This window comes from Pinus tabuliformis, chromosome J (assembly GCF_031772625.1).
Source record: "Pinus tabuliformis cultivar Carrire ecotype Pingquan chromosome J, CPIR1, whole genome shotgun sequence".
Classification (NCBI taxonomy): domain Eukaryota; kingdom Viridiplantae; phylum Streptophyta; class Pinopsida; order Pinales; family Pinaceae; genus Pinus; species Pinus tabuliformis.
The window spans coordinates 38,607,089-38,634,502 of NC_142295.1; the positions used below are offsets into that span (position 1 = coordinate 38,607,089).

The 27,414-nt window shown below is 37.7% G+C and overlaps 1 pseudogene; it reads right to left on the reverse strand.

Annotated features, from left to right (window-relative positions):
- LOC149225347 (uncharacterized) lies at positions 1-25,928 on the reverse strand (annotated as a pseudogene).
- Positions 25,929-27,414: the final 1,486 nt, after the last annotated feature.

The window sequence follows — 27,414 nt, forward strand, 5'->3', positions numbered from 1 at the left end:
TATAAATTTTTGTCCCTCGGGGAAAGAATGAAATAATGCAGAGAAGACCTCAATTCACAATGAGCTGTCCAGTGCACAGGAAACCAGTGAAGCTCATCTCAATGGCCCTCGGCGTGAGTGGTGGCGTCGCCATTTTCCCACTGAGCATCTCTTCAACCATTCCGCTACCCATCTTCTTTCTATCTTCCAATCTCATTCTTCATTGTCTATCCCACTGCACTTCACTGCCACTCATCATTTCCTCATGCTGCCTCTTCCTATTCAAATTATTCTCACCACTACTACTCTCCTCCTTCTCGAAACTGGACGTATTATTACATGTATTAATGTCCTTTGCGCCAACTTGGAGGGGGAAATTAAGCAGAGCCCTAGAGCCCCGCATCTTGTAAGCGGCACGATCATATACGAGCGCAGCCTCCTCGGCCGTACTGAAGGTGCCAAGCCAAACTCTAGCGCCCTTACGCGCAGAGTCCCTTATCTCCGCCGCGAATTTTCCCCAAGGCCGCTGCCTCACACCCCTGTAATGCCTCCCCGCATTCTTCTTTACATTCTTTGTCGGCGGCGTGGCTCTCGTTTTTTGACGGATATCTGCCTCTGTTGGGGATTTTTCTGAGAAAATCCCAAAAACACAAAAATAAAACACAAACACACAGAGGTAATGCTCTGTTTCTACCTTTCCAGGATCTTTTGTGCACAGGGAAGCTTTAAAAAAAATTTACTGAGGAACAGAGTATTTCACCACAATAAAAACATTTCTATTCATTAAAACATAAAGCCTGATACATATTTCTTCCTCTTTGCTGAGAGGGATTCACCAAAAAAAATTCATCTAACAAAACTCTGTCTTCTCCTGAGAATTTACTGTGCTGAGTAAAATTCTCATTTACATTCACTGCTGTGAAAACATTTAACATAGACTGCTGTAAAAATCTTTTTTACTTACTGGTGTAAAACTCTTCTTTTACATACTCCTGAAAAAGGCATGCGCTCCACCATTTTCTTTATGCACTGTTGTGCATTAATACATGGTTTTCTTTTGCTGCACCTTCGTTTTACAATGCCCCACAAAAACATTACAACCCACGAGCTCTTTTCATTTGGCTCGCTCTCTTCAAAAATGAACGCACGCACGAAAACATATACAAAAGGATTTTTTTTAAAAACATAGTTGACTTGCCCATACCTCCAGCATAAAGGAAACATTAAGTGCCGTAAAAAAAACATAAAAAATCTACCTACGCATATGACAATTCATAAATAAAAAGTATGGTCAATGAAACTTAAATTTTACTCCACGCCAAGCTTTTAATGTTGGCCGTATGCAGGTTTAATCAACCAACGGACGAAAATGGTGGAGCAGATCGAACGGCGGACAAAGATATTGGGAGGCACTTTGCTGCAGAACTTTAGCCTCCGAAAAATTACGTTGGCTGATGTCAGGCTAGTGACACGCGGCGCCACCACATCGTATCGGAGTCGATTGCCGGATTATTCCTTCGCCGGAAGGCTGGTGCGAAATATTTCAGGCGGGTTTCGTAAACGGTTTCTAGCGATGGTACGGCTGCGCATTTGAAATTACACATTCAACACTCCCCTTTAATTTCAACTGCTAAACATTCGGTCATACCGAGACACTTCCTCAAAAATTCAAAGCTTTTCTGATCCAAAGGCTTTGTCAAGATGTCTGCTACCTGTTCTTGAGTCCTACAATGTTCTAGGACAATTTCTCCATTGTTCACCAATTCTCTGATGTAGTGAAACCTTGTATCAATGTGTTTCGTTCTCTTATGAAACACTGAATTCTTTGACAATGCAATAGCTAAGCTATTGTCACAAAAAATCACTGTCGCTTTTGCCTGCTCTTGGCCTAAGCTTCTCAACATTCTTCTCATCCACACTGCTTGACATGTTGCTGCTGTAGCTGCCACATATTCAGCCTCTGCTGTAGACAATGCTACAATGGACTGCTTGTTAGAAGCCCATGAAATGGCTTCTGAACCCATATGAAAAACATAACCGGAAGTGCTTTTCCGATCATCTACACTTCCAGCCCAATCACTGTCAGTGTATCCAACCAAATCTGAATGTTCTGAGACATTATATAAAATTCCAAACATTTTGGTACCTTTGACATACCTCAAAATTCTTTTTGCTGCCTGCCAATGTGCCTCCTTTGGCCTCTCCATGAATCTGGAAATTAAACTAACAGCATACATAATGTCAGGCCTAGTAGCTGTTAAATACATAAGGCTGCCAACAATACTCTTGTACAAACTAGGATCAAAATCCTTGCTGCTGTCCTCTCTGCTGAGTTTTAATCCCATTACTGTGGGAGTGATCGCTGCCTTGCACTCTTGCATGTTAAATCTGCTTAATACTTGATTTACATATCTTGCTTGTGAGATAACAATTCATTTTTCATTTTGATCTACTTCTATGCCTAAGAAGTATCTCAATAAACCCATGTCAGTCATTTCAAATTCCTCTTTCATGACTGATTTAAAATTCTCAATGAGATAAACATCATTGCCTGTGAAAATAACATCATCAACATATAAGACAACAATCAAAATTTTACCATCTTTTTCTTTGATGTAGACGGTGGGTTCTCCTTCACACTTGTCAAATTCATTATCTAATAGATATGAATCTATCCTGCTGTACCATGCTCTTGGCGCTTGCTTCAGCCCATAAAGAGTTTTCTTCAATTTGCACACTTTGTGCTCTTCACTTTTCTTCTCATAGCCGAGAGGCTGTTCAATGTACACCTCTTCTTTTACGAATGCTAACTTCACGTCCATTTGGTAGACTTTCCATTTGTTTTGTGCTGCTATGGACAGCACTGCTCTCACGGTTTCCATTCTTGCAACCGGTGCGAAAGTCTCCTCATAATCTCTCCCATACTGCTGCTTGTACCCCTTGACAACCAGCCTTGCCTTGTGCCTTTCTATCTTGCCTTCAGCATGGCTTTTGGTCTTGTAAACCCATTTCACTCCAATAACTTCTTTACCTTTTGGTAGCTCAACGAAATCCCATGTTTTGTTTTTCTCTATGGCATTCATCTCCTCATCCATAGCTTCTATCCATTTCCTATCTTTGATTGCATCTTCGAAATGAATAGGATCATCAACATGACAATACAAGGCAAATAAGGAATTCATTCCTTCATCATAAATGTCACTTAGATTTCTAAACTTCTTACCTCTTTCATTTGGTGTGCAAGTGCTTGAAGATGCACTTGAATTTCCTCCTTGTGGTGTGCTTGGAGAAGCACTCTCATTTATCCTCAATGGTGTCCCTTGCTGTCCTTGTGTTGGCGCTGCTGTTTGGGGATGCATTTCAGCCACCTCCTCTTCATCTTCATCATGAGACAAACAGTTCTTGACATTCACTGTTTTCTCTATGCTTCCATCCCAAGCTTCCTCTTCAATGAATTGAACATCTCTGCTGACGAAAAACTTCTTGGTAGATGGGATATACAACCTGTAGGCTTTGGATTCCTCACTATATCTAATGAAAAGACATTTCTCCCCTTTGCTGTCCAACTTCCTCCTTAGCTGATCTGGTATGTGTGCATAGGCCACACATCCAAAAACTCTCATGTGGGTGACTCCTTGCTTTCTCCCACTCCATGCTTCTTCTGGCACCTTGTTCATCACTGCTTTTGTAGGACACCTGTTCAAAATATACACTGCACAATTTACAGCTTCAGCCCAATAGTCATTTGGCAAATGCTTTGCCTTCAGCATGCTCCTCGCCATATCCATGATGGTCCTGTTCTTCCTTTCAGCAACTCCATTTTGCTGCGGAGTGTACCTTGCTGTAAATTGTTTGTGAATTCCATTTTCTCTACAAAATCTTAGGAATTCCTTGGAGATATACTCACCTCCTCTATCAGTTCTCAAAACTTTAATATGCAGCCCGCTTTGGTTTTCCACAAATACCTTGAAATTTTGGAATTTCTCAAACACTTCACTTGTGTTTTTAAGGAAATATATCCAAGTCTTTCTTGTAAAGTCATCAATGAATGTTAGGAAATATTGGCTGCCTGCTAATGATGGAGCTTGCATTGGTCCACATAAATCTGAGTGGATGATCTCTAAGGGTGCCTTTGCCCTTATGCTTTTACCTGATGGAAAACTTTCTCTATGTTGTTTCCCCAATATACAACCTTCACAAAGGTTGTCCGGTTTCTCTATCAATGGTAATCCTCTTACCATTCCTTTCCTACTCAACAAATTTAGACCTCCAAAATTGAGATGTCCAAATCTCAAGTGCCACAACCAATTTTCATCCTTTGGCACGCTTTGAAAAGCCTCTTGGGTAACTGCTGCAATTTCTCCTTTGTTTTTCAAATCTACTCTTATCCTGAGAGGGAACATCCTGTTCCTTGTCATCTTTACTTCAGCAATGCATCTTTTGCTGGGTGCTATATCCATGATGGTGCATACATCATTTTTAAAGAAAACATTGTACCCCTTATGGACAAGCTGTCCAATACTCAAGAGGTTACATCTCATTCCGAGGACATAGTATACATCTGCTATGGTTTTCTTTTCTTCTTGATTTGTAAATATTTTTACCTCCCCTTTTCCCATAACAGATATTTTGTTATCAGTTCCTAGTGTGACTTCTGATTTCACATTTTTATCTAGGGCAGAAAAGAAAGCTATGTTCCCTGTCATATGGTTGCTGCAACCTGAGTCTAAAAACCATATGTCCTCACTGTTTGTTTCAGCCATGTTACAAGCTAACAACACATTATTTTGACTACTGTTTTCTCTAGTGACATTTTCATTTTGTCTATTACTCATATCATGCTGCTTCTTCTTACATTCACTGGCATAATGCCCATATTTTTTACAATAATAGCATTGGACATTGGATTTTTCATACCTTTGTCCTTGAGCATGATGATGTCCTCCTTGTTGGGTGTTGCCTTGGCCTTGGTTCTGATTTGGATTGCTGCCTCTTCCTTGAGCATTTGCTGGGCTGTTCCTTCCACCTCTGTTCTGGCTTCTGCCTCTTCCTCTTTTGTTTCCTCTGCCTTGACCTCTTCCTCTTCCAAAGGACATCTGGGTCTTGAAGGCTTGCTCTAGAGATGAGTTTTCATTCCTACTCAACCTCTGCTCATGTGTTATCAGTGATGCATGTAGCTCATCAACTGAAAATTTTGAGAGATCCTTTGTCTCTTCAATGGTGGTGACAATCGCATCAAACTTTGAGGGTAAGACCCTCAATATTTTCTCCACAATCCTCCTATCTTCGAGGGTTTCTCCATGAGTCCTTATCTGTGTGACCAAACCAATTACATGTGTGAAGAATGAGTCAATGTTGTCTGACTCCTTCATGCACAGATTCTCAAAATCCTTCCTCAGCAATTGTAGTTTTGCTGTCTTCACTCTCTCCATGCCTTGATAGGCTGTCTTGAGGGTTTGCCATGCTTCATTTGCTGTCTTAGCTGCTGCTAACCTTGGAAACACACTCTGGTCTACTGCTAGATACAACAACACATGGGCTTTTGAATCCTTCTTCCTATTGCTCTTCAGTAGATCTCTCTCTCCCTGAGTTAATGCATTGAACTCAGTTTCATCTGCTGGTTCTTCAAAACCATCTTCAACTATTTCCCATAAATCTTGAGAGGCAAACAGGGCTGTCATAGTTATTGACCAGTAGTCATAGTTCTTCCCATTAAACTGTGGGAGCTGGGTGTTAAACATACCCATACCAGTGCTTGTGCTGGCCATTCCTTGCATTCTGATCTATGCCTCTAAATCCTTGACTGTATGTTTAAAACAACTCACTGCTTCTTCAGCAACACATAAAAAAACTTTTGGAATACCTGAATCCTTTGCCTGAGACTTTACTTTGCTGGAGAAGATCTACTGCTGCAACAAAGACTCCTCCCTTCAGCTTCTTTGTCACCTTCAAAGAGCCTAAGCCTGCTCTGATACCACTGTTGGGGATTTTTCTGAGAAAATCCCAAAAACACAAAAATAAAACACAAACACACAGAGGTAATGCTCTGTTTCTACCTTTCCAGGATCTTTTGTGCACAGGGAAGCTTTAAAAAAAAATTACTGAGGAACAGAGTATTTCACCACAATAAAAACATTTCTATTCATTAAAACATAAAGCCTGATACATATTTCTTCCTCTTTGCTGAGAGGGATTCACCAAAAAAAATTCATCCAACAAAACTCTGTCTTCTCCTGAGAATTTACTGTGCTGAGTAAAATTCTCATTTACATTCACTGCTGTGAAAACATTTAACATAGACTGTTGTAAAAATCCTTTTTACTTACTGGTGTAAAACTCTTCTTTTACATACTCATGAAAAAGGCATGCGCTCCACCATTTTCTTTATGCACTGTTGTGCATTAAAACATGGTTTTCTTTTTCTGCACCTTCGTTTTAGAATGCCCCACAAAAAAAACATTTCAACCCACGAGCTCTTTTCATTTGGCTCGCTCTCTTCAAAAATGAACGCACGCACGAAAACATATACAAAAGGACTTTTTTAAAAAACATAGTTGACTTGCCCATACCTCCAGCATAAAGGAAACATTAAGTGCCGTAAAAAAACATAAAAAATCTACCTACGCATATGACAATTCATAAATAAAAAGTATGGTCAATGAAACTTAAATTTTACTCCATGCCAAGCTTTTAATGTTGGCCGTATGCAGGTTTAATCAACCAACGGACGAAAATGGTGGAGCAGATCGAACGGCGGACAAAGATATCGGGAGGCACTTTGCTGCAGAACTTTAGCCTCCGAAAAATTACGTTGGCTGATGTCAGGCGAGTGACACGCGGCACCACCACATCGTATCGGAGTCGATTGCCGGATTATTCCTTCGCCGGAAGGCTGGTGCGAAATATTTCAGGCGGGTTTCGTAAACGGTTTCTGGCGATGGTACGGCTGCGCATTTGAAATTACACATTCAACAGCCTCTAGTTTGACGGGAAAAGCCGCTTCTTTCTTGATCTCCGTCACCGGCTCTTCTTTGGGTGTTCGGGGCACCCATCCCTTGTTGGCGGCCTCCTTGAGAATGCCGTACAAAACCATGTCCTCTGAATCGTTTTCATTTAACGGAAGCTTCGTCCAGGCAGCAGATAAGCAAGGGCTAACAGACGGAATCACGGAATTCTCGAGTCCCCAGTCAAACGGAATTTGCTCACACTCAACTGATCCATGTCGAGTAACGGAGACAGAGAGCGAGGGACGGCAAGACTTAACGGCCGCGATCAGAGTTTCCGTCTTTATTTCCCGTCTGCTGTCGTCGACTGAGTCAGCTGCGAGTGCAGTCTGGATGAAGTTTTCTTCTTCGGGGCTACAATTTCTTGTGGAATCAGACACCCAATTTCCCGTACCGAAGAACAGGGGTTCAAAATCGCTGAGTAAATGGCTCTGAATCCGATCCAAGGCACTCATATCTGCGTATTCGACTTCTTGTTTTACGCTGCTCAGTGCCAAAGGTGAATAAAACTCAGAGCTTACTGACCTCTTTGTGGAAAGGTCATTTAGATTTTATAGGACATTTTTGGGGTAATTTTCTACCAGAAGAATAGAAGCACGTTCGGATTTGGAAGGTGTGGTCGAAATTTCGTAGTAAGTGGCATTTTGTCGAAAGGCAGATTTTTCTCCGGTCGTAGGTGGCCTATCATTCAATTCACTGGAATTGGAATGGAGCCCCCACACACAGATATATATATATAAATAAAATTACGGCAACAAGGAGGTTTTGCAACTTGGTCTGCGATCTCATCAATTGGACCCCACGTTAAAGTCGAAGATCTCCATCTCACATAAATGTTAACCCTCCACTTTTCTCACGTTAATGCTAGCTTCTAGAACATTTCCGTGAACGCTAAAGCTACTGTGGTTGCCACATTCCACACTATTAATCTGTCTGCAAGTTGTGACCAAAAAAATCCCGTGGTATCAGATTCTGCGGTCATCAGGTACCAATCTGACATCAAGTTGATGAGGTTAGTTGGTCCTTGTTGGCTATTGGTTTATTTAAAATGGTTTTGATGAGGTAATTTAAAAATCTGTATATAATTAATATTATTTTAAGATTTTTTAAAGGGCTTAAATAGGTAATTTCTAAAAGGTAAAGTATCGATATCCCTAAAGGTTTAACATCTCGGTTTTTGACAAATAATTTACTTGCAACTTTACCTTTAGAAAACCATTTTATAAATATGCTTGACCTACTTTATCTACATGACTAGTAATTTAAAACTAATGACTAAAAAAATAAATTATAAATATCCCGCTCTTTGACTAACTTTGTAGTTGACCCCACTTCCCATCAAATTTTTCTGTGGGTCTGGTTAATGCTGTCACGGAGTCCCTCGGTTACGAGATGGTCAAAGTATTACATTAAATTAATTGCATGTTGGCTTATCACTCACAATTTTAACATGCCTCGAGTTAACAACGTGCGTAGAAAATTCGATTCAAATAATAAAAAATAGAGTTTTCTAACGAGGTGGAGGAATAGTCTGGACAGCCAAAAATAGTCAGAATGTAGGTCAAAAAATTTCAAAAAATCTTGTAGACGCAGTGTTTGAATTGTGTTTTTGATGGTGGAAATGGATTCAGCACCATCAAAAATGTCTAGAACACCTAAAATTTTGAAATTTAACAACTATAACTTGGATTTACAAAAACCCTTGCCAGATTTTCTCTAAATATAACCAAAATTTCCTTAACTTTCCAAGCAACACCTCAACCTCGTTAAACTACACAACCTCGTTAAACTACATGATAAAAAATAAATAAAATGGTCATAATTTCACGCTTGACTTAAAGAAGTACACACTAGGCCAACCACTCAATTGTTTTGATCATCTCTTCCTGATCGAAAGATGAAGCACGTGCGTGTGCTTTGAAGTATCATCTTGTTTTATTATTATTTATTATAAACATTACTTTCAAGAACTCGCCACCAATTTTTGGCGAATGGTATGATTTAAGAAAAAATGCGCTCTGGTTACTGAATTGTGCATTAAATTAATTATTACCATTGAATTGTGTACTAAATTAATTATTACCATTCTTACAGACTTGATAGTACGGATTTACGCCCACTGATAGAAGGAAAAGGCTAACGAGCCTGTTATTGGGCATTTAATGCCCACTTAACTGTAAGTTCGATAGTCATATAAAATAGAAGCGCGTGGTGCTTTCCGAACACTCCGTTCTCACCGAAAGTTATATGGCTATCGAACTTGCAGCTAAGCAGACATTTAATACCCAATAGCAGGCTCGTTAGCCCTTGCCACTGATAAAAATGCAGTACAGTGTAATGCATTCAGGTACGTTCCCGCACAATTCAATTCCTAAAGTTACTCCTCAAATATGGTGCACAACTATGAACGTTCAATTTCCACCTTGCATCCCGCCTTGTCAGGAGGTGCAAGTTGTTACGGAGGGAACCCCGGGGGCCACATATCAGATTCACCGAGACATGTTTGCGTAAAAATGGTGGAGCTGTACCACGTTAAATTTGAAGTTTGTGTTGTTGTCCACATTTATCAAATTGGTAAAGAGCGAACCAAGGCAACGTTAGTTCTTTACCTCATAATATTTACATAGAATATAGAGCTTTATGAAAATTGCTCGAGATAAATTCTGTTGATTTTAATATAGTGTGAGTATGAAGATTTTTAAAGTTGGGCTGTTGGAGAAATGACTGTTTTTTTATGGCTTTCTTATAATTCATTTTATACGTTTTAATTTTATTTAATTTTTTGTTATCTAGATTTACTCTTATTTTATTATGGAAATTTTTTAACTTATAAATAAACTTTGTTACAATACCATGAACCAATATTAAATATTCAAAAAACAATATTAATATTTCTATGACACATGTTCATATGAGAATTAATTTAATTAAAAAGATAGAAAAACATAACTATTTTTTAGATAAATATTGACATTTCATATGTCACAATTTCTAAAAATGTTTTAGAATGTTTCATGAAGATTAAATCTCTACTATCCATTTAATAATTATTAATAATTAAATTAAGATTTTATAAATTTATTCTAAAATAAACTTATTTGTGGAACTAACTAATCTTATATTTTAAATATTTTAAATTTTACTTAAATTCCCTTCTCAAAATAATTAAAATAATTGTACAACATTATCATATTCATAATCATTCTATGTTTGATGCCTTTGAATCGATTCCATGACATATCTAGATGACTAAATGCTTGTCTTTCCTATCATCTACTTTTGTGGGAAATCCAGATATTCAATTTTCTTTAGCATGGATTAAGTACTGGAATTATTATCCCAGTTTGTTGTTTACATTTTTATAATTTAATTTTTAGGTTATTTAGTTTGGTGTTTACATTTTTATAATTTAAATTTTAAGTTATTTGATATTTTATTTTAGAAATGTTAAAGGATTTGGAAATTTTTTATGTTTAAATAGTTTCAAAGATTATGACAAGACCTTAAATTTGATTTTATAAGGGGAATCTCTAACTAATTTGATCTGGATTTAAACAGGAACACAATAAATTACAGAGATAACCATAAATACAGAGATGTAGCGGAAATAATACTTCATTTCATTAATGTAAAATACTGAAATATGCTTACAAACAACAATTGAAATAAACCAGTTAGGGCGATGGTAGCTTATCTCTGAGAAGAGATGTGGCGGCTACGTGCCTCTGAACTATGTTACAATGAGGCTCGAAGGCCTATTTATTGTTAAGAAACAATGGAAAACCCTAAACATCCAAAAACCTAACCCTAGAAAATGAAACACCAAATTGTGGGCCCCGTTTGGGTAATTGGTACATCAACTTCCCGGGGTCGTAACTTTGGAATACAATCTCTGTTTGACGTGCACAATATCTCGTTTAGGGCCTCAAAATGGCTCTGGAAGTTCAGGACCCGAAAAACTACTAAACATAGTAAATTGTGCTATAATTAAGGAAACTGAAAAGCTGAAAGAATCAATGGTGGGGGTCCAAATGGACTTGGCAGGTGGCCACCAATATCCACCTGGATTATTCCTCGCCCCTTAGGAAGCAATGGTCCCCATTGCATTGAGTTCCTCCATGAGATGAGGAAAATTTTGTTGAACTTAGTCCCTGGTGAGCCACCTGCCTTGGTGAAGGAGTTGGCCTGCTTTGACAACTCGATACAATTGGATATTCTGCTAGCGAGTGTGCTTGATCTGTGTGTCCATGATCTGATCAGTTGCAGCTTGTTCCATGCAATCTGGATTTAACTATGTGGGTGTGAGCTGTTCTGCAATGTCAGATGTGTCTAGTAATGGTGGAAAGTATGGCCGAAGGTGGTCCACATTGAACACTGAGTGCAGGCCGAGGAATGGGGGAATGTTGAGGTCAAATACATTGTCTCCCACGGCCTTGGTAATGGTGTAAGGACCATATCAGAGTGGTCTGAGTTTCTGATAGGCTCAGGTAAGGCGTTCCTTTTGCAAATGCAACCAGAATTTTCCGCCCACCTGAAACTTATGTGGAACCCGATGTTGATCATGTCACTGCTTGTACTTGGAAATGATTTCTCCAAAAGGTCATGGACCTGCTGGAGAATATGTTGGATGTGCTGAATGAAGTTGTTTGCCTTATTTGTTTCGAACTGGACATGAGTCGAATCTGCGTGAGTAGTTGCAAATGGCATGGCCACATAAATGGGACATAGTGGCTGGAATCCCAAGCCCACCTAAAAAGGGTTGTGGCTATTCGAGCTGTGGAGAGCCCGGTTATAGCTGTATTGAACATAGGGGAGGCTCTCGTCCCATGTGCGTGGATGCTTTGAGTTGTACATGCGCAAAATGTGTACGATCATCCCGTTGACAACCTATGTCTGGCCATCAGTTTTAGGATGGAAGGTTGTGGACTTAATGAGTTTGGTGTTGAGCATCGACCAGAGATTGGACCAAAATGTACTGAGGAACCTGCTATCCCGATCTGAGATGATACACTGTGGGATCCAAAAGTGTACCCACACTCGTTCAAAGAAGATTTTAGCAGTAGCTTCTATTGTGATATTCTTCTTGCAAGACGCCATAATGGCCATCTTCGAGAACCTGTCGACGACTACAAAAACATAGTCATTTCCATGCTTAGTGGAAGGAAGGCCTGATATGTAATCCATGGAGATGGATTCCCAAGGTCGATTAGGGGTAGGTAGCGGGGTATAAAGGCCTTGCTTCTTGATGGTCGATTTGGCAATGGCACAGGCAGTGCATGATTTAATGTACTTCCCGACATCTTGTCAAAGATTCGGCCAATAGAAATACTTCTGCAGTACTGCCAGCGTTTTCTCGACCCCGAAATGCCCAGTAGCTCGACTATAATATGCTTCCCAAATCATCTTGGCACGCTCTCTTGAAGGAACACAAAGGTGACCCAGGTGGCATAACATGACATTCTGGAGGTGAAAATCTGGAACATGTTGACCCTCCAAGAGTGTCTGGTATGTGTGGTCGAATTTTGGGTCGCTTTTGCAGAGAAGTGGCCAATCAGAAGTCTCGTGCCCACAAGAGTTGAGCACAGTGATTAATTCCATGATCGGTGGTCGACTGAGGCAATCTGCAACATTATTGGTGTTTCCCTTCTTATAATTGATATTCAAATGGAACTATTGCAGGTATGTGGACCACTTCTGATGGCGATCATTCTGTAATTTCCCTTGGGTCTGTATGAACTGCAGGGGTCGGTGGTCTGTGTGGATGACCGTTTTCTTCCCCAAAATGTAATGCTTCCATTGTCGGCAAGCCTGCACAATGGAATACATATCTTTATCATAAGTGGGATACTTTCGAACTGTGTTTGAAAGTGTCTCACTGTGATATGCCACTGGATGCCCGTGTTGAGTAAGGACTGCCCCAATAGCATAGTCAGAGGCATTTGTCTCGACCTCAAATGCTTGTTGCAAGTCTGGTAATGCGAGCAATGGTGTCGTGCAGAGGCGATCTTTCAACTCTATGAATGCCTTCTGTTGAGATTCAGACCAAAAGAATTTGTATTTCTCTCCTCCCTTGGTGACTTGACTCAAGGGCCAAGTGATATGAGAAAATCCCAACACGAACCTACAGTAAAAGTTGGCAAGACCTAGAAAGTTGTGGAGCTCTGTCAAAGTGGTTGGAGATGGCCAATCTCGAATGACTTGGATCTTGGATGGATCAACATGCACCCCCTGTTCATCAATAATGTATCCCAGATACTGAAACTGAGTCATGCCAAAAGTGCATTTCTTGAAATTGGCACATAACTTGTGTTTCCGCAGTGTTTGGAGAACCTGTCAGATGTGGTGGGGGTTCTCTTCCCAACTCTGGCTGAAGATCAGGATGTCATCCAATTATACCACTACAAATGAGTTGGTGAATGGCCACAAGATGTCATCCATTATCCTCATGAAGGTTGCAGGAGCATTTGTCAATCCGAAAGGCATAACCAACCATTCGAAAAGGCCCTCCTTGGCGTTGAAGGTAGTCTTCCACACATCGGAGGGTTTGATTGGTACCTGGTGATATCCTGACTTCAAATCGATCTTGCTGAAATATTTTTCCCCCCGTCAGTTGGTCCAGGAGGTCATCAATCCATGGGATCAGGTACCTATTACGAACAATGATCTTGTTCAACACCCGATAGTCAATACAGAGTCTCCAAGTCCCATCCTTCTTCTGTACCAACTCGATCGGGCTCCCAGAGGGTGATGAACTAGGATGGATGTGACCTTTCTGCAACAGCTCTTGAATCTGCCTCTTAATTTCATCATTCTCCATAACGAAGCGTCGATAGATTGGTCCATTGGGCAGCAACACACCTAGGGTCAGATTGATGAAGTGCTTGACCTGACAGTGTAGAGGAACCCCTGCGGGGAAGGTGAAGATGTCCTCGTACTCTTCCACGACCTTGTCCATCTGTAGTTGTCATGCGGAGGGGCCCTGTCTGGAGGTCGTGGCCACCATCTTCTTCTTTCCTTAAGGGCGTATCATCAGGAAAACAAATTTCCCAATTTTGGAAACGAACTTACTGCATTGTTTTGTAGTAAACAAAGAGATGGCGGTAGGCGATGCTACCTTCGGTATCCTGCACAACTTATTTCCCAAAGTAACAATAATAGCACGGGGCCTTGGTTCATACACAGCATGTCACTTCCACAAGTATGGTTGTCCTAATAATACATCACAAACTTCAAAGAGAGAAATGTCACACAATACCTCATCCTTGAAGGGCTTGATGTTGTATGGAAGGCGACACTGCTGGCTCACGCGAAGATCTCGTCCTTGGTGAAGCCACCCGATGGTGTACAATTGTGGATGTGTTGTGGTCAATAAGCCCAGTCGCTTCATGACCTTTGGCAAAATCAGGTTCTTTTGGCTCCCGCTGTTGACAATGAACTGTAGCGGGGAGTCCTTTACCCACATCTGGGAGTGGAAGAGATGCACCTCCTCCTCTGGATCTTTGGGTTCCTCCTTCTGGATCTTCGTGGTGGCAACGGTGGCATTGGGCTCCACATTGATAATCTTCTTCCCTTTTTCATTCCCCTTGTCAGGTTTTGACTCAGAGTCGGAACATGCATCTGATCCTGAAACCTTTAGCTCGGCCACCAGTGACTGCTTGGCCCGACACTCACTTGCGTTGTGAGTGGAGCTCTTATGGAACTCACACCACTTTCCCATGTCCTTTTTCGGCTTCACAGAGCTGTTCTTTGCTTGCAGCTTTGGCAGGTTGTATTGGGCCGCCCTGCCTTGGCTTTTTTCTTTGTTCTACGGTTTGGGGGCACCTTTCCCTTGCTTCAGATTCACATATCCAAAGTCTCGCTTCTTCTGTTTAAACTTTTGCTCGACCTTGACGGCATATTGGTATGCCGTGCCGAGCAAGGGGATGTTTAGGAATTCTATTTCTTCCTGGATGTACTTGTGCAGGCAGACGCAATATTTGAGTACCAAATGCTGCTATGGATCCTTGATACCCAACTTTGTGTGAAGGGTATGGAAAATATTGGTAAACTCTGGCACATCTTGGTCCCTTCCCTGCCGCAGCGTGGTCCACTTTATGTATTGATCCTCATAGCTTTCGACAGGGTAGTACTGCTCCTTTATGGCATCCAGGAATGAATCCAAAGTGGGTGCGGCTGAAAATAGTGAACCTGTACTTTCATCCTTCTGCTCGCAGTAGGTTTCCCACCAGTCCTTGACGTGGGGGGTTGCTTTGAGAACAGCGAAAATAATCTTTTCCCGATTGGAAAAATCATGAACAGAAAAATAACCCTCTAGCAGATTTAACCAATTATCGACGACATTTGCGTCTATTTGACCCTCGAATATGGGGATTTCCAAACTAACGTGTACCTTAAACGGTGTGGCGTTTCCAGAGTAGCTGTTGGAAGCCAATGCGTCGCCCCTGGGTAGCCGCTAAAGGATCTAGGAAAAGTTGTCCATCATCGTGTTCCTTTGTCGCTCGAGGGCTTCTTCAAGCAAAATTTTGATAGGATCTCCTGCCCTCTTGTCTTTCTTTTCATCCACCATGGGAGGTCGTCAAGATTTGTGAGGCTGGTCTTGCAAAGGTTCGACCAATTCAAGCCCTAACTCCTTATATCCTGACCTCGTTGGGGACATGCAAAGAAAAAAAGAGAAAAAGCAGACCGCTCTGATACCACTAATCCGAATTTAAATAGGAACGCAACAAATTACAAAGATAACCATAAATACAGAGATGCAGTGGAAATAATACATCATTTCATTAATGTAAAATACTAAAATATGATTACAAATAGTAATGGAAATAAACCAGTAAGGGCGATGGTAGCTTATCTCTGAAAAGAGATGTGGCGGCTACATGCCTCTGAACTGTGTTACAATGAGGCTCGAAGGCCTATTTATTGTTGAGAAACAATGGAAAACCCTAAACATCCAAAAACATAACCCTAGAAGATGAAACGCCAAACTGTGGGCCCCGTTTGGGTAAATTGGTACATCAACTTCCCAGGGTCGTAACTTTGACATACGATCTCCGTTTGACGCGCACAATATCTCGTTAGAAATATCTATCCAGGAACTACAAAAAAAACATCGTTTAGGGCCTCAAAACGACTTCGGAAGTTCAGGACCCAAAAAACTGCTAAACATAGTAAACTGTGCTAAAATTAATGAAACTGAAAAATTGAAAGAAACAATGGTGGGGTCCAAGTGGACTTGGCAGGTGACCACCAATATCCACCTAGATCATAATTGCCTTTCAATATTGTCTAAATTAGGTGTTAAGAAGATTATATTCATGTCACAACAAATAGAGAGATATTAGGTTATTGACTGTCATAGCTTCACTAAAAAGGTAAAGATATGATTATATTACTAATTATTTAGTTTAATGTTTCATATTTCTTAATACTTTAGATGACTTCTACCATTAACTAGACTTTTTGAGGGATTAGATTACCTCTCCTGTGTATAACAACACTTTTGTTCCATAACCTTTTAGCACCAAACATGGTTGTGGAATTTTTTATTATAAAATCTACTATAACATAGTCAACAATCTAAAATTAAAATTAGTTAATGGGAGATCTTATAAAATCATTAGTATCAATCCAACTGGCTAGTTATTCAACCTTTAACTCTAATTAATAATGCTGGCCAAACTTAGGATATGAATAATCAAGAATTGGAATTGAATGAGATCTTGGCTTTTAATATCATAAGAATTAGCATGATCATGTTCAAGATGAACTATAAAAATTAACATTATGATGTTGAAGATGAAAAATGTAAATTAACATGATCATGCTTAAGATGAATTATGATCCTATATAACTAACATGTTCATCTGATTGTGACTCAATGAATTTATATATATCATATTAATGAAGCCATGGTGTATAGGAATGATAATATTTGCTACACATTTATAGTAGGTACTTCTACTATATGAGTGCACCCTATATATGGGTATTTTTACTATTCACATAATATGGGTACACCCTAATGGGTGCAAGGTTTACACGAGTATCCTCAATTTCAACGAAACAACATTGCTTGTAAGTGAGTAAAGAAAACAACTATAGAGTGGAGATACAATGGTATAAACCATTAGAGATTTTTTTTGTAAAATCCAAACAAACTATGACCAACATTCTACTTGCTCGCCTTATTTGACAAATTTGAATGCTTTTGTATTGGAGTATTTGGGATCCTATACAAGGAAATTACACAAAATATAAGTGTCTCAAACTACAACTATACAGATAAATTTTAATATTGTTGTCAGATGATTTTTATAATTGGGATATTTGTTTTTTATGGTTTGTATTAGTGTTGAATTAAGGAGTAATAGAAGATGTAATATAGTTGAAACAAATAAATATATAGATATGAAGATCGATAAAAATAATATTATTAGTTATAAATATAAGGAGAGCCATAATATATACAACATTGAAGATTTATAAGAAACATGATTAGTGAAAGGCCTAAGCAAGTAGGAAATGCAATCTTTTTTTAATACAGTTTATTAAGAACAATTTTTTGGTTCCAACAATGCCTTGTATAATCATTCATAAAAGATGAAAAATATCATTTTTTACAAAATGATTGGAAATAATGCTGAGAGATTTGGTTTGCATTGGTGATAATGAGTTAGGGTGGGTTAGATTGTAGTTCCATGTTTGATAAATATGGTGGATGGAGTGAGTATTTTCAAAGAATTGTGTGCCTATTTCTTGTAGGTTGAATGAGATAGTCATGTGAGCTTAATTGCAGTTGTTGTAAAAATCACGAAGGTCAAGCATGTCAAGGTGATTTAGGTGGATGTCATTAGTAGGGTGCAACGAGGAGAGTAATTCCCACTCATTGAGGTCCATGGATTGTGGAGGTTGGGCTTCATGAGTAAGTGAGTTTGTGTTTACAATAAAAGCTCAAATTGTGTGTAATGAAGATGCCATGGTATATAAGAAGGGCCAAAGCATTCCTGCTTTGCAATGAAATCTTTAATTGAATTCCTTATATCTAAAGTAATATTATGAAATAGTTCGTATAACATAAGTTCAACTTTACAGAAATCGACGAAGGAGGTGCATCAGTGGATGGTATGTGGAGTAGCACAAGAACAAAAAATTTAATTATAGTAGTGATTTAAATATATATATATATATATATATATATATATATATATATATATATATATATATATATATATATATATATATATATATTATTTTAATGTGTTTTTTTTACAAATTAAAATTTTATTTGATTGTTTTTGGAATTTAAATGATTTAAGTTTTTTAATTAATATTACATACTCAATTTTAAAATTGATTGGTTGAAACTATAATTTTTTAATGAAAAATTTTATAAATTTATTTAAATATAAATATAGTGAATGTGAAGTTAATAATGTTATATTACATTGTTAGGTCTTAGAGATTTATGATCCATATTATAATGAGATTGTCTTTCAGATTAATCACATTATTAAGTTATGATTAATTTGAAAGACAATCTCATTATATTACATTTTTAAATAAAACTAATCAAATATGTAATTTTTTTTAATATATATCACATTGTATTTTTTTGTTTAGTGAATATTTCCTTTTTATTATAAAAACAGATAACAACCAAAATTCCTCTTCAATTTTACTATAACAAGCATAATATTGGTATTAAATAGTCTACCATATAATTCCACTTTATTAGTATTAATAAAACATTAATTTATTAATGAGATTTAATCACGCATAACATTGGTGTTAAATAATCAACCATGCAGTTGCACTTTATTAGTATTAATAAAACATTGGTGTTAAATAATCAACCATGCAGTTGCACTTTATTAGTATTAATAAAACATTAATTTACTAATTGGCTTATTATATTTGACGGTTAAAAGTCGATTAGAAGCATATTACAAAATATGAAATGTGAAATTTGTACGTGAGCATTGATTGGTTTAGAAAAATATAAATGATGAGAGCTCTTCAACTCAGCAACGAATTTAACTTTTCTAATTTAAATTAATATATTGCATACCTAAGTTTGATTAAAAACATATGACAACTTTTAAATTCAACATTGCATTCACATTTTTAAATTAATAATTACAATGTTGCTGCGGTATACAGTAACTTTAAAAAGGAGAAGATGATGACTCCATCTCATTGTAATTGTAAATCAAATGGAAAAAAGTTCCCCACATGCTTCGTCACAATCCGTGACAGAACACTTTGACTCGTCCAAAATGATATTATGTGTTCGAGTTTTCTTAAGAATTTGGCATCTTTTTCAATGATGGAAAGGAAGAGGAGGAAACACAAAATTCCACACACGTAAAATAATATGAATTGTTGTTTTTTTATTGATCATGCAAATTTGACTTGATTACAATGAATTTATTATCGGGTATTATCATTTTTCAACTGGCGACTCATTCATAGTAACTTCAATATGCAAACATACGTTATATTTGATTTCTCCCAAAATGAGACTGAACTCGAACTCACTCACACTTGACTCAATTATCTCACACTTTGAATCTAGACTGCGCTGCATGCGCGAGTAATTACAATCTCCTACACTCCCCCTTAATTACGACCGTATGGCTCAAGATAACTCAAACATGACTCAACTATGCATGCTAGGCTTACTATAAAAATTGACTCAATCATCAATTAAACATGCTTGTTGGTCTATGTCTTAGCTAGGCTTACAATGACTCAAAACTTTGATAAAGTTCCATTTTATTTCTTCCAAATTCTATATTCCCGAAATTGTTTCATTCTCTATTGCGTGTTCTTGTTGTGGGCTCCATATTTCTTCACTTGTTGTTGCTGCAAGTTTTCTTTGACTTCTCTTGTATTTGTCCTGAAAAGCAATATGTTAGAGATAATGAAGAATATCTTAGAATAGTGAGTTGGTTCACGAGACCTCATAATAGGTATTAGTTTCTATTTTTTAGGTTATGGTTCTAACTTCCCTAAATCTGTGATTACTATATAATGTGTGATGTACATGAACAATGTAGATCGTTCTGCAGAGCCAGACTCTCCTGGTTCAGACTCTCTTTCGTAGAGCTGACTAGTGGGTTTCATTTTATTTAATACAGAACATTGCATTTTTATCATGGTATTAGAGCGTCAGGGCTGAGGAACCTGTACACTAAGTGGAGGGTGCAACTAAGCTGAAATCGTCGCAAGTTTTAGGTGCACAAACGCGACGATCCCACTGTAGACCTTTTGCGTGTTTTTATTTTGCCGACCGTCGCAGATTTTAAGTGTACAGTCGCGAAGACCTTCGCGAGTCTGTGGTGCTAACTCGCGCCGACTGTGCAAACAAGTGAGGGGCTGCATGGAGGCCGAGAGAACGTTGCATCCTGGCAGAGGTTGACAACAGAAGGCTGCCTGGAGGCCGAGGTTTGCCGAGGAGGCCGTGGTAGAGGTCGTGAAGGAAGCCATGGTGATCTGCGTGTGTGCTGCGAGATCAAACAATATTGGAGATCAGCGATCTCTGTCTTTGACAAAAATCTGGGGTAAATCTAACATTTTTTGTTTTACCTGTCAATTTTTTTTTTTTAAACCGCCAAGATGAATAATCAAATATTTGAAGCATGCTTGAATGAGCATAACAAGCTCAATGGCTCCAATTATGCGAATTGGAAATTCAAGATGCAGACTACGCTAGAAGTGTAGAGTGCTTGGACGATTACAAATGGGGATGAGCAGAAGCCAGCAGCTGGATCAGCATTAGTCCCAGACTGGGAGAAGCGAGAAGGTAAAGCAAGGACGCTGTTGAAGATGTCAGTGAAAGACTGTATCATACCACACATCAGAGAATGCAAATCAGCAAGCGAAATCTGGGGAATATTGAAGGATTTGTATGAGATTAGGAATACAAATCGTCTTTTGTTTCTGAAGAGCAAGATCTTATCCCTGAAGATGGAGGAGAATGAAACAGTTGCTTCCTTCATAGCAAGGATCAAGGATCTGAAGAACAAATTGTCAGACATTGGCGAAACAGTTGCAGATATAGATCTTGTAACAATTACCATGAATGATGTGACTGATGACTACCAAATGTTCATCACTGGGATAAATGTGAGAGAGAAAATCTCGAAGTTTGAAGAATTGACAGGAATACTGATGCAAGAAGAAGAAAGAAGATAGACTCTGAAGCCCCAGAGTGTCGATCTTGCATTGATGGCGAAAAAGAACTTCTTCAAAGGAAAAGGAAATCCACAACAACAAAACGAAGGAAGCTCACAGAAAAGACCAAATCCGACCCAAGGTATGAATCCGAATAGAAACAACTCTGTAATTAAATGTTTTTATTGTGGAAAACTTGGTCATATAGCTAGGGAGTGCAGGAAGAAGAAATATCATGAAGAACAATAGAGGCAGAAACGACATGCAGGTCATCTCGCGAATGATAATCATGAGCAGAACTTTAGATTGTTCATGGCAGACTTTGATGAGAATGTTGATGCAGACATCTGGTATGTAGATTCGGGAGCATCAACACATATGATGGGGAACAAGCAATGGTTCGAAGATTTTAAAGAAATCAACAACGAAGCACAAATCTACCTAGGTGATGATAGAAGTCATCAGATCAAAGGGTGTGGGAAAATTTCTATCATTTTACCTAATGGTAATGTAAGACAAATTCATAATGTCATGTATGTGCCCAGTGTAACAAAGAACTTGATTTCTGTATCCATGATTACATATCAAGATCTTAAAGTTGATTTTTTAAAATCTAACTGTTATATTAAAGATATATTATATGGCATGAAGAAAATCGCTATAGGAATTCGAACAGGAGGTTTGTACAAATTGGATGTAAGACCAACACCAGTTCGAGCTTTAACAATAGTGGGTTTGACTACAGAAGAGTTGTGGCATCAAAGATTTGGTCATATCAACTACAATGATTTGTTGTTACTTCAGAAAAAGGAAATGGTAAGAGATCTTCCTATGTTAAAACAAGTGCATAATGATTGTGATGCATGTACATTAGGAAAGATGCATAGAGAAGAATTCCCTGTTCGAGTAGAGAAGAAACAGAGAGATATACTTGAATTAGTGCACACAGATCTTTGTGGACCCATGCAAACAAAGTCATTAGGAGGTGCACTGTATTTTTTATTGTTTATTGATGACTACACAAAGTTTTCTTGGGTATATTTCTTGAGTAAGAAGAGTCACACATTTGAATACTTTAAGCAGTTCAGAAATATGATTGAAAATCAAACAGGGAAGCAGATAAAAATTCTCCGCTCCGATCAAGGGGGACAATACAGGAAGGATGAGCTTATCAAGTATTGTAAAGACCATGGGATATTACAGCAATTCACAGTACCCCATACTCCTCAGCAGAATGGAATAACGGAAAGAAAGAACAGAACATTGGTGGAATGCACTAGAAGCATGTTGAAAGGTAAGAATCTTTCGAATGGTTTTTGCGCTGAAGCATTGAATATTGTGATTTATTTGAAAAATAGGAGTCCTACAAAGAGTCTTGAGTTTAAAACTCCTTATGAAGCATTATATGGATTTAAGCCTGCAATAAAACATTTAAGAGTATTTGGGTCTAAAGCATTTGCCCATATTCCAAAGGAAGACAGAAGAAAACTAGATTCAAAAGCCATCAGATGTACCTTTATAGGGTATTGTTCACAATATAAAGCTTATAGATTATTTAATCCCTCTACTCACAAGATTTTTGTTAGTAGAGATGTCATATTCCATGAGCAGGATCATGAAGAATCTGATAAGCACAATGAGGAATGGGATATTCCGTTCTTGGTGGAAGAAGAAAGTGAAGAAACAAGAAACAATCAAGATCAGCAGACAAAGGCAGAAGATGAACAACAATAGATACAACAACAACAACAGCAAATAAAGCAGCAGCAGCAGCAGTGGGAAGAAAAAGAAAATGATGATCAGACAAGGTTTGAAGCTACCCCACCACTCAAGAGATCAAGTAGGAAAGCTCAATTGCCTGCGAGATATAGGAAAAATGCTTTTATAACTAGTATGATGAATGTTGTTGAACCTTCTAGTTATAAGGAAGAAAATGAATGTAGTGAATGGAAAACAGCTAGGGAACAAGAATATGAATCTATAATTAGGAACAACACTTGGGAACTGGTTGAACTTCCTAAAGGCAAACAAACCATAGGTTGCAAATGGTTGTATAAATCCAATATTAATGCATATGGAACCATAGATAAATTAAAAGCTAGATTGGTAGCAAAGGGGTATTCACAAAAAGAAGGCATTGACTATGAAGAAACCTTTGCCCCTGTAGCTAAACTAAATACCATCAGAATGTTGATTGCTTTAGCTACTAAGAAACATTGGATGATTCACCAACTAGATGTAAAGTCTGCATTTTTAAATGGAGAATTGAAAGAGGAGGTTTATTTAGAGAAACCTGAAGGGTTTGTCCAGAAAGGGAAAGAACATTTAGTCTGTAGATTAAAGAAAGCTCTTTATGGACTAAAGCAAGCACCCAGGTCTTGGTATGAAAAGATTGATTCATTTTTTCTGCAATTTGGCTACAACAGAAGTAAAACGACCCTAATCTATATACCATGCAAGATGAACAAGGATGTATAGTGTTTTTTTCTTTGTATGTATATGATTTGATTATTACAAGTGATGCTGCTTATCTAATCAAAGAAATCAAGAAACAGATGTCACAGGTGTTCGAAATGAAACACCTTGGTGAATTAAGATATTGTTTGGGTCTTGAGATCTCGAGAGATTCGGGACAAACATTTTTGTCCCAGGGAAAGTATGTCAAAGGACTATTAGAAAGATTCATGATGGATTAGTGTAAGGCTGCAACAATACCATTACAGCAGAACATCAAATTACAGCAGTACCATTACAGCAGAACATCAAATTACAGTAGTACCATTACAGCAGAACATCAAACTGCAGAGTGAGGATGGCTCTAAAGAGGTAGATGCAACACTTTACAGACAACTGGTTGGGAGCTTAATATACCTAACCACTACTAGACCAGATTTGTCTTATGCAGTTAGTGTGCTAAGTCAATACATGTCCAAGCCACTTGAAAGTCATTGGAATGCAGCGAAATGTGTTTTGAGGTATCTACAAGGTACTGTAGATTATGGTATTATTTATACTAATTCCTCTGATGTTAGATTAATAGGATTTATAGATTCAGACTGGGCTGGAAATGTAGACGATAACAGATCCATAACAGGATATGCATTCAGCATTGGATCCGGGGTGATTACATGGAGCAGCAAGAAACAGAACACAGTTTCCTTGTCTTCAGCGGAAGCAGAGTATCAAGCTATGTGTGCAGCAACATGTGAGGCAGTTTGGTTGTGGAGACTTCTCCAGGATGTTGGGGAAGAACAGAAAGATGCAACAACAATCAGATGCGACAATCAAAGTTCAATCAAACTTGCTAATAATCCGATGTTTCACAAAACACTAAACACATTGATACACAATTCCACTTTATCAGGGAAAAAGTGTGACCAAAAGAAATCCATTTGGTATATTGTAATACATGTGATAATGTTGCAGACATTTTCACTAAGCCTCTTGGCAAAATCAAGTTTGAAATGTTTAGGGAGATGTTAGGCATATTTGTGAACCCCTTCTCCATTAAGGGGGAGTGTTAGAGATAATGGAGAATATCTAAGAATAGTGAGTTGGTTCACAAGACCTCATGATAGGAGTTAGTTTCTATTTTTTAGGTTATGGTTCTAACTTCCCTAAATCTGTGATTACTATATAATGTGTGATGTACATGAACAGTGTAGAGTGTTCTGCAAAGCCAAAATCTCCTGGTTCAGACTCTCTTTCGTAGAGCTGACCAGTGGGTTTCATTTTATTTAATACAGAACATTGCATTTTTATCACAATATGATCATGTCTTCTACAACTTCCTTTTCAAAGATTCATTCAACCATGGACTGCTGCCACAACTTTTCATCTTCAAACTGCATTCTTTGTTCTGCTTCTGGTGCTTCATATTCATGATATTCTTTTTGCCATATTTCTTGATAGCATAATCTTATCTCTTCTTAACTTAATTGCTGAAACATGGTTTTAATGTATTATTCCTCGTCTTCAGAAACCTCCATGTTCTTCTCTTCACTTTCATCATCAAGTACATTTTTTTCTTCTTCTTGTAGTTTGCACACTCAAGATCATCATTAGGCTTGCATGTAAAATCATAATCATGTTCATTTTTCTGGTTCACTATTTCATTTAATTCTTTTATTTTAGTTGTTACTTTAAGACTCTCATCAATTGGCTTTTGAATCCATTCTTCAATGAACTTCAAATTTGCATCAAACTTATTAATAAATTTGTTTTCAACATTAGCTCCCATGCTATTTTGAACACCTGTATATTCAAAATTAATGTTAAAAACATTTTTTTAATGCTCTTTAATGAGAGCTTCCTTCTCTACTTCTTCCTTTTCCGCATTCTTTTCTATTGGATGGAGGTTGTATTTCACTATTATGTTGTCAATGGATATTCTCATGAAAAACTCTTCAATCACTTTATCCTCTTCTTGATCATTAGCTGTTGTTAGATCACACACTGCTTCATGAGCATTTCCAAGTTCTTCGTATCTTGCTATTACAATGGCAGCTTCAACCTTTAATTCTTCATCAAACATGGCACTTACCATATTGTCATAATCAATCCCTATTTAAAAAACACACACACATATCATCAATATAATGTTAATCCACCTTATGGTGGGTTATTTGAACATGCATGTGTTCATTAACAAATTCAACTTCACCAAATTCATCAATCGTGGCTGGATTCATCAAATGCACATCTCACCTTGTAGTCATCATCCACATGTGTTTTGTCATAGTGGGACTCATCATCGTCTACACTATCCATGTTATAGTGAAGTCCTTGAGCATGTATATGTTTTTGCTTTGCTTCACATACAAAGGCTTCAACTTCTCTCTCTGCAATATTTTCTACGTCTTCTTCATCCATATGCATGCCTACATAATGGGTTCCACTTTTATAGTCTTCATGACCATCATCCACTTTTGAATGGAATTCTCCAAGTTCTATTGTCTTCCCAATGTCTTGCTCATCTACTCTCAAATATGCAGTTGACTAACTAGACTATGACACATATCGCTACTACATGTCATTATCCTTTATACCGAACTCCTCTTTCAGGATCTTCCATGCTTCCTAGGAAGTTGTAGCTTTTTCTACCTTACACAAAAATTTCTCATCCAATAGCTATTTTATAAAATCCAATACTAAAACATCTCATACTTCATCATATATAATTTCTGATGAACTCAAACAACTTAACCAACAAAAAAAATAAAACTAATTTTTAATTTTCAAAAATATATAATAAAACTTTTAAAGATTTTGAAGATCCAATATCAAACCGACAGCGACATATATAATGATCATATAAAAGATTTTAAGATCCAATATCAAACCCACAACCGCATATCAGATAACTGTACTCTATTTATTGTAAGTTTTAGAAGCTCACAACATATAATATTAAACCCAGAACTGCAGATCAGATAGGTGTACTCTATTTATTATAAGTTCCTAAGGTTAGTAAGCATATAATAGTGTACTCATAATTAAGTGTCAAAGGATGAGAAGTAGGTAAACATAAACAGCCAAGCTACTCACCATCATGGTTTTCTAACATAATTCAAAGGCGCAGACAGAAATGTAAGTATCGGCCAAAGGTCCGTCAGTCACAAGGTTGGCTGCAATTTGCTTCTCTGCAATACGACTTAGTGTAATTTATTCTCTGCAATTTGCTTCTCGTCAAGGGAAACGGTAGTGAGATTTATAACTTTAATATTTGCCAAATCAGGGTTGAACGTTCAATCTTCTGGAAGAATTTTATAAAAATCAATTGCCCTGGTTAATTAATTTTTTATTAATTAGTTAATTATTTTTATTAATTAACTTACCATAATTTCCATAAAAATTTATCGCTTGATCTGGTTCATTATTCTTATTATTATTTAACTTGCCATGGCTTCCACCAAAAAATTATCACTCGATCTGGTTTATGAGTTTCATTAATGATTTCCCACAAAATATTTATCACTTGATCTGGTTCATGAGTTTTATTAATGGCTTACACTAAGATTTTATCGCTTAATCTGGTTCATTATTTTTATTAATTAAGTTGCCTTCTCGTCCACCAAAAATTTCACAAACTCAAGTCACATATATAAAATTGATCTATTTACAGGCTATTTACACCTCAATCCATATAGAATAAAGAAAGGCAGCAAAACAAAGAAATACAACAAATCTATTTGTTTTAAGTTGAAATTCATGAAACCGTTTTTTATTATTAAATCATAAAATTGAACTATCTGTC